Consider the following 14,538-nt stretch of genomic DNA (forward strand, 5'->3'; position numbering starts at 1 on the left):
TCACGATCTTCTGCAACTTTTTCCGGTCTTGGACAGGACAACTTCCATACCAGGTCGTGATGCACCCTAGAAGAATGCTTTCTACGGTGCATCTATAAAAATGAGTGAGGATTTTAGGGAACAGGCTAAATTTCTTTAGTTTTCTCAGGAAGCAAAGGCGCTGGAGGTCCTTCTTGGCAGTGAACTCTGCTTGGTTGGACCAAGTCAGGTCATTTGTGATATTGACCCCGAGGAACTTAAAGCTTTTGACCGGTTCCACTTGCGCACCGTTGATGTAAATTGGGTCATCATCTCTTCCTCTCTCCTTTCAGCATTCCAAAGGAACCATAGCCTTTGTGACTCCTTTCCACCTCCAAGAACTAGCTCCTATTTTAAGCCACTTGATCTTAAGACAGATCCCTTTTTCCTGTTCCACTGAACAGTCTTTCCAGGTGAAGCACTTCTTCCAGTTGAATCCACTGCATTCAGTGCTCCCAGTGTACACTGGAGTAACCAAACAAGATAGGTGACCACATTGTGAGATATCTCTGTTCAGTCTGCAGGGGCGCTTAAATTCTCCATCCCATTCCCAATGTGATTTGTGGCCTTATGCACTACTATAGCAAAGTCCAATGTAAGCTTCAAGAACAACATATTATTCTCCATCAGTACATGTTGTAGCGTTCCAATATTTTCTCAAACATTTCTTGAATTTTGGTGGAACAACTTGAAATGAGTAAAGACTGGCCTCTGTAATCTTATGGATATCAGGAGGATGCCAAGATAGATCTACTCTTCGTCACTTCTGGATGAACGTGATTGCAAGTGTTTCAGCCTTGTTTTTGACACACACACACACACACACACACACACACACACACACACACACACACACACATACTGCTCGTACGTAGTAGTGCCATTGCTCGAGTTGAGCATGATGTTCTAAGGCAGGGGTTCCCAGCCATTTTTTATGCGCTGTTGGACCCCTACCATTAACCGATAGGTCTGTGGTCCCCAGGGTGGAGCTCAAGTCAAGTCAAGTAAGTCACTTGTTATTGTCATTTCAACCATAACTGCTGGTGCAGTCCACAGAAAAAACAAGACAACGTTTTTCAGGATCATGGTGCTACATGTACAATACAAAAACTACACTGAACTACGTAAAAAACAACACAAAACTACACATCTACAGAGCTACCCAGGACTGCATAAAGTGCACAAAACAGTGCAGGCATTACAATAAATAATAACCATGTTCCAAGGGGTTAATCTGGGATGATGTGGTGGATTCCCTTAATGCAGGATGCCTGTGAGTGACTTTATCTAACATGGGGAGGCCGATGCATGGACACCCACCTCATTAGGACAGTGACTTCCCACCATCTGCATTCATCTACTTCACCAGTGTCCATCCTTCCATGTTAACATCAGATTCAGGTTGTTATCAGAACATTCAATTCAAGGATGAGGATATTCTTTGAGGACTCTGTTCCCATTTGCTGTTTAGTTCCCTACCACCACTCATCATACAAATAAACACTCATTAGCTACTGTACTACATACCTTCAGTACCTAATAAGTTGACCTCTGAGCATATGGCCGTGGTCTTCTGCTGCTATAGCCCATTCACTTCAAGGTTTGACGTTTTGTGTGTTCAGAGGTGCTCTTCTGCACACCACTGTTGCAATGTGTGGTTATTTGAGTTACTGTCACATTCCTGTCAGCTTGAACAAGTCTGGCCATTCTCCACGTCCTCTCTTAAGGGGGTTTCACCCACAGAACAGCTGCTCACTGCATGCTTTTTTGTTTCTTGCATCATTCTCTGTAAACTACTGAGACTATTATGGGTGAAAATCCCAGGAGATCAGCGGTTTCTGAGACAGTCAAACAGGAACAATCATTCCACAGTCAAAGTTCTTCCCCATTCTTATGTTTGCTCTGAACAACATCTGGACTTATTGACCATGTCTACTGCTTTTATGCATTGAGGTGCTGCCACATCATTGGCTGATTAGATATTTGCATTAGTGAACAGGTGTACTGGTGTACTTAATAAAGTGGCCACTGAGTGTATTCAAGAGGAGGAAAAGGAGTTTCGAAGTGTTTACAGTACTGTGCGAGACAATGTTTGGTTTTTTGATCTGAGTTAGTAATGGAAGTTTATAGGGGATAGGGCCAATATTTGTTAAATACTCAACATATATCTTTTTCCTTCAAAATTTCTTTTCAAAACTATTGGTCTTTGACCACGTTTTTTGCAATCGCTCAGAATATCTAACGTGTGATTCAAAGTTTGTTCTTTTTGGATTTTCTTCTACTTCGATGCCATAAATAATATTGTTATTCTAAGTAATTTTTTCTAAAATATTAAGACATTCATCGACTTCTCTAACTTCCGCTAATGCCCCACCTCCCCCTCGTACCCCATCTGTTATTTATTTTTATACACACATTCTTTCTCTCACTCTCCCTTTTCTCCCTCTGCCCCTCTGACTATACCCCTTGCCCATCCTCTGGGTCCCCCCCCCCCTTGTCTTTCTTCCCGGACCTCCTGTCCCATGATCCTCTCGTGTCCCTTTTGCCAATCACCCATCCAGCTCTTGGCTCCATCCCTCCCCCTCCTGTCTTCTCCTATCATTTTGGATCTCCCCCTCCCCCTCCCACTTTCAAATCTCTTACTAACTCTTCCTTCAGTTAGTCCTGACGAAGGGTCTCGGCCTGAAACGTCGACTGTACCTCTTCCTAGAGATGCTGCCTGGCCTGCTGCGTTCACCAGCAACTTTGATGTGTGTTGCTTGAATTTCCAGCATCTGCAGAATTCCTGTTGTTTCCAGTTTGTTATTTATTGGGTTTTAAAATTAAACATTCCCTTTGAAAATGTAACATTAAATAATCGCTTCAATATTGGTTTCACATTAAATATAATTTACAGGATGCATTTTAATATTTGAGTAATACTGTAAATATACAAATGTTTGTATATATGTATGTATGTGTGTATGTATATTTTTATATATATATATATATATATATATATATATATATACACACACACTCACTCCTCATTTAAGTAAAACTAAACATACACGAGTTATCTCTAGCTCTTGTGCTTTTCTTTCAGTTAATTTTGGAGTTACAAAACATAACAGTGCTGAAAAATAACTTTTAAAATGAACCCAAGACAACTGCCTACGTGTTGAAGCACAACATGTTTCTTCTTTGACAGGGGAGGAAGATGTTCGAGTAAAAAAAATGCACAGTACATGTTTCTTCAGAAGCTCACAAAGACAATCAAGTTAAAAATAAGGTAACAAACAGACAAAATTCACAGGTTCATAAACAGTGAGTACCGGGTGATAATAAATACATATATGTGCAGAAATGGCTGGCTACATCAGAAAGATAGACATGCTTGATTGCATAAGAGATAACTGGGGACATACTCTAAATGAATTGAGCAGTATTTTGAAGCAAATGAAATAGCCAATGAAAAACAATTGCCAGATTTGCTGAATTCAGTGGGTGGGGAAGCATAAAATGCTTTTAAGCACAGAATGCTTAAAAGTTTGACTGCTCCACCTAAACCAGCTATAATAAATATAATGCAGGAACATTTAGAACCAAAACTATTGTTGATTACAGAATGCCTTAGATTTTATGAGTCAACTCAAAAGGAAGGGGAGTCCATTCAGCTTACATGGCTGAATTGAAGAAATTGTCTGAGCATTGCTAGTTCAGTGATGGGCTTAATGATGCACTGAGAGACTGTTTAGTTTGTGGAATCTTACAAGAATGCATTCAAAAATCAGTCCAAATTGAAGCACAACTCACATTTAAAAGAGCAGTCGAAATCGCTGTATCAATGGAAACAGTAGACAGAGGTACAACTGAGTTGCAGTCGGGAATGATGGAGTGGTGGATGCCCCAAGGCCAAAGGATGTGACACAGTTGTGGTACTTTTTAGGATTTGTCAATTACTATCGCAGGTTCCTGTCAAACCTGGCTGCTGCGCTCTACTCCCTGAACTCAGTACTACCGATTGGGAAGAAATGGCAATGGACAAAGCTGTGTAGGGTGGCTTTCAAAAAGGCAAAGTAAATAGTGATATCAGGCAATGTACTCACACATTATGATTCACATCGTTCAGTGAATGCCTTGCCTTATGCAGTCACATGCTATGAGTAATAGAAGTGAATGCTCCATAGCTTTTGCATCATGTTCCCTATCACTGTTGAGAAAAATTATGCACAGAATGAAAAGAGGCCTTGAGTCTGGTTTGGAGTGTAAAACGTTTCAACTAGTACCAGTATAGGAGAGTGTTTACTCTCATTACTGATCATCAACCACACAAGGGGGTTCCACTGACAGCAGCAGCACAAATACAGAGATGGGCTGTTTCTTGGAGGACACAATTACAAGATCAAGTTCAAGAGGACAGCTAGTCATAGAAATGCTGGTTGAATGTCCTGTTTATCCTTGGAAGAGGAAATTACTGAAAAATTTACAGAAGAGGACACTCCTCGTGCAAATTGAAACTCTCCCTATTACAGCAGAGATGATCCAGAGGGAAACCAGAAAAGAGCCCGCAGTGTCTCAGGTCTACGTGGCAGGATTGTGCAGCAGAAATTCCAGTTCCTCCATTTTTACCTGTGCTATGATGAACTTACCCTTGATGGCATCCATTTGTCTTGCGAGACCATGGATCTGCACCTGGAAAGTCTTCACTCTCCAGGGCGCAGACCTGGGCAAGGTTGTATGGAAGACCAGCAGTTGCCCATCCTGCATGTCTCCCCTCTCCACGACACCGATGTTGTCCAAGGGAAGGGCATTAGGACTCATACAGCTTGGCACCAGTGTCATCGCAGAGCAATGTGTGATTAAGTGCCTTGCTCAAGGACACAACACATTCCCTCAGTTGGGGCTTGAACTCACGACCTTCAGGTAGTTAGTCCAATGTCTTAACCACTTGGCCACGTGCTCACACTACCCTTGATGAGGGTTGCCTTATGTGAGGATTGAGAGTTGTTGTACCATCCAGGCTGAGATCTAAAGTGATGGCAGAGTTACATGCTGGCAACCTATGCGGGTCAAAATGAAAGTGTTAGCTCAAAATTTGTCTAGTGGCCTGGGGACAGATTGACAGATCAAGCAGCTTACCATACACTGTTCAGGATGTCAAGGCATCCAGAAGACAGGTGCTCAGAGCTGTCAGAATGACTTTCTATAGTCCCAGAATCAACTCCTACAGCCACCATGAACCTGGGATTGTTTCACAGCCACAAGTCTTACCTACCAAGCAGAATGGCCTCCCCACTTGTCAGGAAAGACGTTATCCCACAAGAGTAAGAAATCTTTAGGTGTGAATGGGACAATTTTAAAATTTATTGTGCTGTGTATGTTTACATAATAGTTGTATTATATAATATATTTTATATATGTACATATACATGTATATTACTAGAGAGCAATACATTGCATATTTGAGTTGAGATATTTTCTATATTGAAGTTTATAGCCAAGCAGGAAGAAGAGTGGTGTACTTAATATTTTAATAATATTTGAGTAGTATTGTAAGTATAATGTTTGATTACGCATTCTTTGTTTACATAATTTATTATGGGTTATATGTAAGAAGTATGCAAATGGCACACAGCATTATGCCACCGTGTTATATAAGTGTGCAGCGCACCGAAGTAAATCTAAGTTATTCCCCGGCTCCTGTGGTTTTCTCTTAATTCATTTCGGAATTACAAAGCATAATAATTATTGCCGGGCAAGCGCTAATTACCCTGTTCTACATCAATGTGTGATTTTTCGGAGCTTTCATGTTAATTCTGTTGCCGAATAGTCACAAACGTTCAAAATCTATGGAACAAAAGCTTTTGAAGTTGGGTGTGTATAAACATTGCACAGTGTAGAAATGTGTGAAGTGAGTTTTGACTTCAAGGAAGCATGAATAAGTAATACAAATCTGATGAAGGAACATTTAACAGTATTCCATTGTTCTTTACCATGTATGCTGTTACTGTCTTTGTAATGATATCATCACTCTACACTAATACCTGTCAGAAGTCCATGACACATCTGAGCTGCAAAGGTTTCTTTCTTACTATCAGTCTAATTGATTCTTTTATCTATTTGTCTGGAGTTGTAAGTATATATCAGTTTGCCAAAGAAACAAGCGGAGCTTGTATTAGTGAAATAGAGCAGTGCAAAATATCTTTTTCATAACTGAATGCTTGGGAATAAATTCTCACTAATTTGCTCTAACCTAGCTTTGGAGAAGTTTGAAGAAATCCTGATTAGGCACACAAGGGTAGCAGAATGGAAGTTCAAAAGAAATTGTTGCTTTCATGATACTGCCTGGGACACATAGACTCTGCCACAGTTGGGGCAGGATGTGACTGGTCGATAATGTGTTTGTAATGGACAAACCCTGTCATTTCTGCTGGATATCTGTGTGCTCAAGACACACAGATTTGAAATATTTACTGCTATCTTTAATTGTTCATGAAGACCAGAAGGCATGGAAGCAGAATTAGCACATTTGTCCCATTGAGTCTGCTCTGCCATTCCATCATGGCTAATTTTTTTTTTCCTTCTCAAACCCATTTTCCTGTCTTCACTCTGTAACCTTTGACGCTCTTACTAATTAAGTACCTATCAACCTCTGCTTTAAATATACCCAATGACTTGGCCTCCACCATGGTCTGTAGCAATGAATTCCACAGATTTACCACCCTCTAGCCAAAGAAATTCCTCCTTATCTCTGTTCTGATGGGAAATTCCTCTGTTCTAAGGCCATGCCTCCTGTGTCAGTAGCTCCAGTTGAACTCTGTCTTTTTGTGTGTTTCCCCTGCAGCCGTCATTCTGTGCTTTTGTATTGCCATGTGGTCTTGTTTGTTTTCATACCCCATGTGCTCCTGTCTCCACCCCTGCTCTACTCCGGCCCCTGTGTCACTGAGTACTTCGCCCCCCCCCCCCCCAACCTGTTTCCCATTATTACCTGTATTGCTGCCACCTGTGTTTCATTGTGCTCCACCTATCATCTGCCTCTCTATATATTGCTCAGTGTATTTTAGTCCTGTGCTTTCACCTGTGTTTTGCCAGATTGTGTCAGTGAGTTTTCCTGACCTTTCCAGCATTCATATCTAAACTCTGTCCTTCTGAGTATCAATCCTGCCTGTTTGTTGACCCTGATTTTGCCTCTTTATCTTGATTGTTCTGGTTTTTGACTCCACCTGTTTCCTGATTCTGATTTTTGGACTTCTCTGGATTTTTTGATCTCTGCCTGAACTTTGACACTGACTTTGTTGCCCCTCTGGATTTGTTACTCAATAAATACTACAGTGTGCACAGTACTTGTTCTGCGATTGGGTCCCTTCTCCAGTGCCCTTACATTCTGGTCCTAGACTTTCCCACTATTAAAAACATCCTCTCCGATTCCACTCAATCTAGGCCTTTCAATATTCGATATGTTTCAATAAGATTCCCCCTCGTCCTTCTAAACACTAGTGAGTACAGGCCCAGACCCATCAAATGCTCCTTATACATTAACCCTTTGACTCTCAGAATCATTCTTGTGAAGCTCCTCCGGACTGTCTTTAATGCCACCACATCTTTTCTCAGATAAGGGTCCCAAAACTGCTGGCAATACTCCAAGTGCGGTCTGACTAATTCCTTATAAAGCCTCAGCGTTACATTCTTGTTAATTTGAGCTGTCATGGGTCAGGGACTCCCAGGAATGTTGCAGTTCTTCACAAAAACTTTGCAAACATTTGTAAAGTTTTATTTTCTTTTCTCTCCTTTTAACTGATAATTTCTTCCTGTCACAAATCTCAGTTTCCCCTTCTGAAGTGTAGTGTCAGATGTGTTGGAGTGGCCTCCACAGCAGAAGCTGGTGAGCATAATTAAATCTCGGTTTTGGAGATGTTGGCTTGGAGAGGACTCTTATGTTGTTTCAATCCCCTACCTTGAATGCATAGAACCACAGGTGATGTCACTCCGTTACCTGGAGGTGTCTGTGGAGGGAACCCAAGTGTTATTAGCATATAGGAAGCTGGAATCAATACTGTCTGGCAGACCGCAGGTTTTGTGCCAGGTTTGAGGTCCAGATCATCAAGCATTGTTTGGGTTAAACAAAGGACAGTATCTCTTAATCATTTATCTCATTTGATGCTAAAGTAATGGCTACAAATGGATGCAAAATGGATCAAATTAAATACCCAAATTACTCCCCCAAACAGAACATTGGTAGCCATGGTGGTGTGAGATGATTATGGCTTTATTTTTTTGTCCTGCTGAAGTCTGAAAAACCTGCACCTCCTGCAATACTTCAAGGACTGAAGAAGCTCAAAGAAATCTTTAAAATGAACTCAAGATAACCATGCAGCAGGTGACACAACCCTACAGTTGTTTCGAAACATAGTAAATGGGACTATGGAAGTAGTAATAAATGTGAAGTTGGTTGTAATTTGCATAATTTCCTTGGAATGGGAGCTATTTATTTTAGATCATTGGGGTTGAATAATGACAGAAATGTTCTGCACAGAAACAATGTTTTGTGGGGGATTGCCTTAGCTGTTTTAATCAACACTTGCTTGGGTTCATGCTGTTTTAATTACTTTATATAGGAGCTGTCCTTTGCCACAAAAATAATAGGGCAAAAAGATTTCTCAACGTAAGCACTGCTTTGATTCCTATAATTGTAGGACTGACAGAGAGATACAGGTAGAGATTGAGAGGGAGAAAGGGAGGGGGGGAGAGAGAGAGAGTGATAGATAGATAAGACAGAGATAGAATGAGAGAAGGAGAGAGAGAAAGAGCATCTGTGTGTCAATTAGGCATATTCATTAGAGTTCAGAAGAAAGAAGGAGATTTCATAAAAACCTACAAAAACTTAACAAAAAAAAAACAAACGTAGAAACCTCTGTAAACACTCACCAAGTCAGGCAGCATCTCTGGAAAGAAAAACATTGTACTTGATGTTTCATGTCCAGAATCCTTTATCTGAACTGAGAAAATGGGAAAATAAATTAGTTTGAGGCAATGGAGAAGTTGAGGGATGGATGGGTATAATAAAGGGAATATCTCTCATTAGGAGAAACCAGCTAATTTAATTTGTCAGTTATGTAGCAATTAAGATTGGCATCATTGTAGAGTGTTGTTAAAATTTTGCCAAGACTGGACAGATGCAGAAAGAGTGTTCCCAATAGCAGTGAGCCTAGAGGTCACAGCCTAAGGATATGAGGTAAGCCATTTAGGATCGTGAGGACGTGAAATGACTTCTCCCATAGACCACACACAAAATGCTGGAGAAATTCAGTGCATCAGGCAGCATCTATGAAGAAAAATGAAGAGTCAGCATCTGACTCTTCATCTGGACCTGCTACAAGACAAATCATTACATATATTTAAGGAGTTATTGTTTTTGCAGCTCAGAGTATCAAGGGATATGGGAAGAAAGCTGGAAGAGTATTCTGAATTTGGATGATGAGCCATGATTGTACTGATTGTTGGAGCAGGCTCAAAGGGCCAAGAGGTTTAATCCGGCTCCTATTTCATCCTCACCACTGTTGTATTATAAAACCCAAGTTATTCCAGTCTTTTGTCATTAATATTCACCAGCACAGGGTACAGGAGCGGCAGATGTTGCCGAAATTCAACTGGAATTTACTATGGATAATGATCACATTTACTGGTAAGAACTGTATGTTCCCTTGGGTTGTTTTTGCAATAGCATTGCTTATCATTTTCTGTACATTTTAAATATCCTTTCTTACCCCGCTTGCTGTGGGAATTCAAGGAATCTACAGCAAATATGAATCAAGGATGCACTGATTAAAAGGGCGACTGCACGTCAAAGTTCAAAGTAAATTTATTATCAAAGAACACATATGTCACCATATACAACTCTGAGGTTCACTTTTTGTGAGCATTCTCAGTAAACGCAGTAGAATCAATGAAAGACCATCTCCTAGAGGATGTAGAGACATCTGTAACTCTCTCACAGGGCTCATGTGCAAACTTGGCTCGTTAGCTGACCCTGCTAACAGCCACGTCACTCAGTGGTGAGAAGACCACCTTTCATAAGCAATATATGTCCAGGGTCGGTATGATTTGAGGTGCAACCAAACAAGAAAGTTGGGATGTTCTGATTAAGGAACAGTGATTGTAGTGAATGCTGTGTAAATACTATACGGTTTTTGTTCACCAGAAAACTAACAGATTGTACACCAACATAAAATTACAAAGGAAATGTATTTACCAAATTTGCAACCTTAACAACCATGTACAGGAAAAGAAAAGAATTATAAAAGGGCCAAAAAATAAACAAATCCAATGTGCACATAAATGTTGGAACTCATTTCTGTAGCAGCGGGATATATTGTTTGACTCATGTGTTGAAGGACACCAGCCACAGTTCGAATTTCCCTCAAAGACCATCTCGAATGAACTGGTCCTCCTTGGAGCCATTTATCTGCACAAAGCACTTCTTACAACGGGACTCTCCTTTGGACAGGATTCTGTGGCATCTTCCCTGTGCCCCACTCAGCGGCTCCTGCTAAAAGATAGACCACTGTCCTTTAGAAATCGCTCCCCATCCAGTTCTGGAGAATGTTCCATGCCATCCCACTCCCGATTGTCTGACACAACACTCCTAAGTTGGTCAACATGGCTCTTTATCTTTAGCCGAAGCCAAAACATTCCTACCAATAGTTCTTACAGAAAACTGCTAAAATAAAATACCTTACAGCATAGCAGTAGAAATCTTAACCTGGCCATTATACAGATGTTGTGCAAAGGAAAACAAACTGTGCAAATACAAAAAGAAAGTAAAAATAAATAAATAAATAAACATTAAATACTGAGAACATGAGATGAAGAGTCCTTGGATGTGAGTCAATAGGTTGTGGGAACAGTTCAGTGATGGGGCGAGTGAAGTGAGAAATTATCCCTTGAACCCTTGGACACTACCTCACTTTTTTAATATGTTATTTCTGTTGTTTGCACAATTTTAATCTATTCAATACATGTATACTAATTGATTTACTTATTATTTATTATTATTATTTTGTTTTTTTTCTTCTATATTATGTATTGCATTGAATTGCTGCTGCTAAGTTAATAAATTTCACGACACACGCTGGTGATAATAAATCTGATTCTGATTCTGATTCTGGTTCAAGAGCCATTAGGGTCCTCTTACCTGGCCATTTCTTAACTCAACCCATATAGACTCTACACCTCCGATCCTATGTCATCCTTTTCTAACGATTTAACATTATTTCTTATACACAGGGCACACCACCCCATACAATCATAGACTGATTGACCAGGTTATGTGTATGTAGTGGTGGATGCCAGAGGAACTCAGCATTTGTACAGGGAAACAACAGGACCAGATGTTGGGGCTTGATCCGAAATGTCGACCACTTCAACTCCAGATGCTGCCGGATCTGCTGAGTCCCTCCAGCACTTTGTCAAACTCAAAGTAAATTTATCTTAGTACATATAGGTTACCATATATACTACCATGAGGTCTATTTTCTTGCAGGTATTTACAGGAAAATAAAGAAATAAGTAGAATTTATGAGAAGATATACATAAAGATTGATAAACAACCAATGTGCAAGAAGGACAATTTGTGCAAAATAAAAATACAATACCGAGACCATGAGTCGTGGAGGTGCCTTTTGGGAAAGGAGGGAAGGTGTGTTCTTGGCAAGATTAAGGTAGGACACACGGGTTTGGCACTTGGGAATGGGTGGTGTGACTTTTATAAGGTACCAGAGACAGTGGAGCATGTGATCATGGTGTGCCACAGATATTCATTAGAACGTAGGCAGCTCTTCAGGCAACTTTTGGGTAGATCTGGAATGCCTGGGTTGCAGGATATTCTGGCACCTGAGTCAGGGACGGTTAAGTGGCTTAGGGTGCTGGTGGGCTATTAATTAAAATAGGTTTGGGAGGCAGGATCTGATCCCCATCGTGGCTCCTGTCATACTGCATTACATTATGGTGATGGATATCTTGCTGATGGATACGAGCCACCATTAGCACCAAGTAGTTTTACGTTCCCGGAGAGCGAATCCACTGACCGCAATGCGTGAAGTTGTTCACCCATGTTAAAAGCTCTCGCGATATCTCTTTCAACCTGCCCCCTCCCCCTGCGCACCAGAAGACGGCTTCGGATTGGACGGCCAGGCGTGGGGAGCAGAATCCAATTGGACGGGAGCTTGGCGTGACGTCACCAAGGGCAGCTGGCCGGGAGGACGGACGGCGGCGCCAGGTTAGTAGTGTCGGCGATGGGCTCGCGTTGGGGCGCGCTGTGTGAGGTGCCGGCCGGCGGGCGTCCGTCCGCCGACTCGCCGGGCTGCGTGAAGAGGCCCGGCCTCCCCGAGGCGAGCGGGAGTTTTCGCAGCCCCAGGGAGGAAAGCATTGCGCGGTCTCAGAGGAAGGTGCATTCGGAATGGAAGAGTCGGGGCTGAAGCTCGATACAGAGAGCTGCGCACAAGCTGGTTGCATTTAAATGTGGATAAATCAAACTCAAGGAGTACAGCAGATGCTCTGAATCCAGAACATCTAGCACACGAAATGCTGAAGTAACTCAACAGTTGAGACACCATCGATGTAGTTTCGGGCCGAGACCTTTCATAAGCACTGGATCATACCTCTCTGAACTTCTCCTATTTATATATCTTCCAAATATCTCTTAAAAATGAGATGGCGCTCTGCAGGGCCCTGAAACATCCACTGTACTCACATCCAAGATGCTTCTGAGCTCCAGCATTTTTTTTTTGTGTGTTGCTCTGGTTCATATGGGAGGAGGCAAACACGAGGAAATCTGCAGATGCTGGAAATTCAAGCAACACACACAAAAGATGCTGGTGAACGCAGCACCTATAGGAAGAGGTACAGTCGACGTTTCGGGCCGAGACCCTTGGTCAGGACTAACTGAAGAGGAACTGGGTTTGCTGGGGATCAGAAACACGTTTATTATCACTGATATATGTCGCACAATTTGTTGTTTCCTGGCAGCAGTACAGTGTAAGACAAACTACTTTTAGTCACAAAAGTAGTGCGAGACAGGAATGGGTTGAGTTCATGAACTGATCAACAATCTGATGGTGGAGGGGAAGAAGGTGTTACTAAAAAGTTGGTTGTGGGTATTCACCCTCCTGTGCCTCCTTCGTGATGGTACAAGGTTTTGGTGATGGATGTCACAGTCTTGAGACAGTGCCTTTGGGAGTTGTCCTTGCTGGAGACTTGTGCCTGCAATGGAACTGGATGAACCAGCACCCTGCAGTATCTTGTGTTCTGCTCATTGGAGTGTCCATAGCAGGTGAAATGTAAAGGGAGAAAATTGCAGAGACATTGGGGTGATCATTCAAACATTTATAGATTGGAGGATCTATAAATCCTTCAAATCCTGGGGATTAGAAAATGCAGCCATTACACCCTTGTTCAAAAATTGGTTGTTGTTCTATAGTATGCAGTAGCTTGGATTAGCACCTCCAAAACCTGAATTGTGTAGCAGTTAGCACAAGGCTGTTACAACTTGGGGCATCGGAGTTCAGTTGAGGCATCCTCTGTAAGAAATGTTCTTTGCGCGTGCGTGTGTGTGTGTGTGTGTGTTTTTCCTCTGGGTGCTTCAATTTCCAAAGATGTACGCACCGGTTAGTAGGTTAGTTGGTCATTGTGAATTCTCATGTGATTAGGCTAGAATCAAATCAGTGGGTTGCTGGACTGGAAGGGCCTATTCCATGCTGTATCTTTAAAATATCCTACAAGTAGTAGCTGTGTGGAATGGGCTTCCAGCAGAAGTGGTTGAGGCAGGTTCTATGTTGTCGTTTAAAGTTCAATTGGATAGATATATGGACAGGAAAGGAATGGAGGGTTATGGGCTGAGTGCAGATCAGTGGGACTAGGATAGGGTAAGAGTTCGGCATGGACTAGAAGAGCCGAGATGGCCTGTTTCCGTGCTGTAATTGTTACATAGTTATAAGACAGGTAATAAATTTAATAGTCCCGATACTTTTTAAAATGCTTTAGTAATGAGAACTGACAGAAGCTAAATACACATTTGATTGTTTAAATGGGTCTATCCTTATATGGTCAAGAGAAAACATAATCACAAATACCATTGACTATGAATTAACTCTGAATTGTTCAGGCAAACAGGTCATGGTATGGCCTTGCCAGTAAAATTCAGCTCCTGGAGGAGAAAACAACTTAACAATGTTAATGTGGGTGGGGTAACCCCTGTAGCTTATAGACCAGTCAGTTCAAATTTGTTAAGAGTTCTAAAGTATTATTCACTCTCAGGATGGAGGAGCAGCACCCCATATTCTCTCTACAATGCCTCCAACATGAAGGCGTAGACCTCAATTTCTCCTTTGATTTTTTTTTCCTCTCCCTTCCCTCTTCTATTCCATACTCTGGCCCCGTACTACTACTACTCACCTGCCTATCACCTCTCCCTGGTGTCCCTCTTCCTTTCTCCCATGGTCCTCTTTCCTCTCCTATCACATTCCTCCTCCAGCCCTTTACTTT

At 41.7% G+C, this 14,538-nt stretch overlaps 1 protein-coding gene across 5 annotated transcripts in view; it reads left to right on the plus strand.

Annotated features, from left to right (window-relative positions):
* Window positions 1-12,194: 12,194 nt before the first annotated feature.
* The window catches only part of ccnh (cyclin H), a 49,763-nt gene continuing 47,419 nt past the window's right edge, over window positions 12,195-14,538 (plus strand). For 4 of the 5 annotated variants that reach the window (XR_011889490.1, XM_072281266.1, XM_072281263.1 and 1 more), the window contains exon 1: window positions 12,195-12,274. The gene's annotated coding sequence lies outside the window, so the exon portion shown is untranslated. The other variant, XM_072281264.1, reaches the window with a different exon arrangement.

Source organism: Mobula birostris, chromosome 17 (genome assembly GCF_030028105.1).
Source record: "Mobula birostris isolate sMobBir1 chromosome 17, sMobBir1.hap1, whole genome shotgun sequence".
NCBI classification, from domain to species: domain Eukaryota; kingdom Metazoa; phylum Chordata; class Chondrichthyes; order Myliobatiformes; family Myliobatidae; genus Mobula; species Mobula birostris.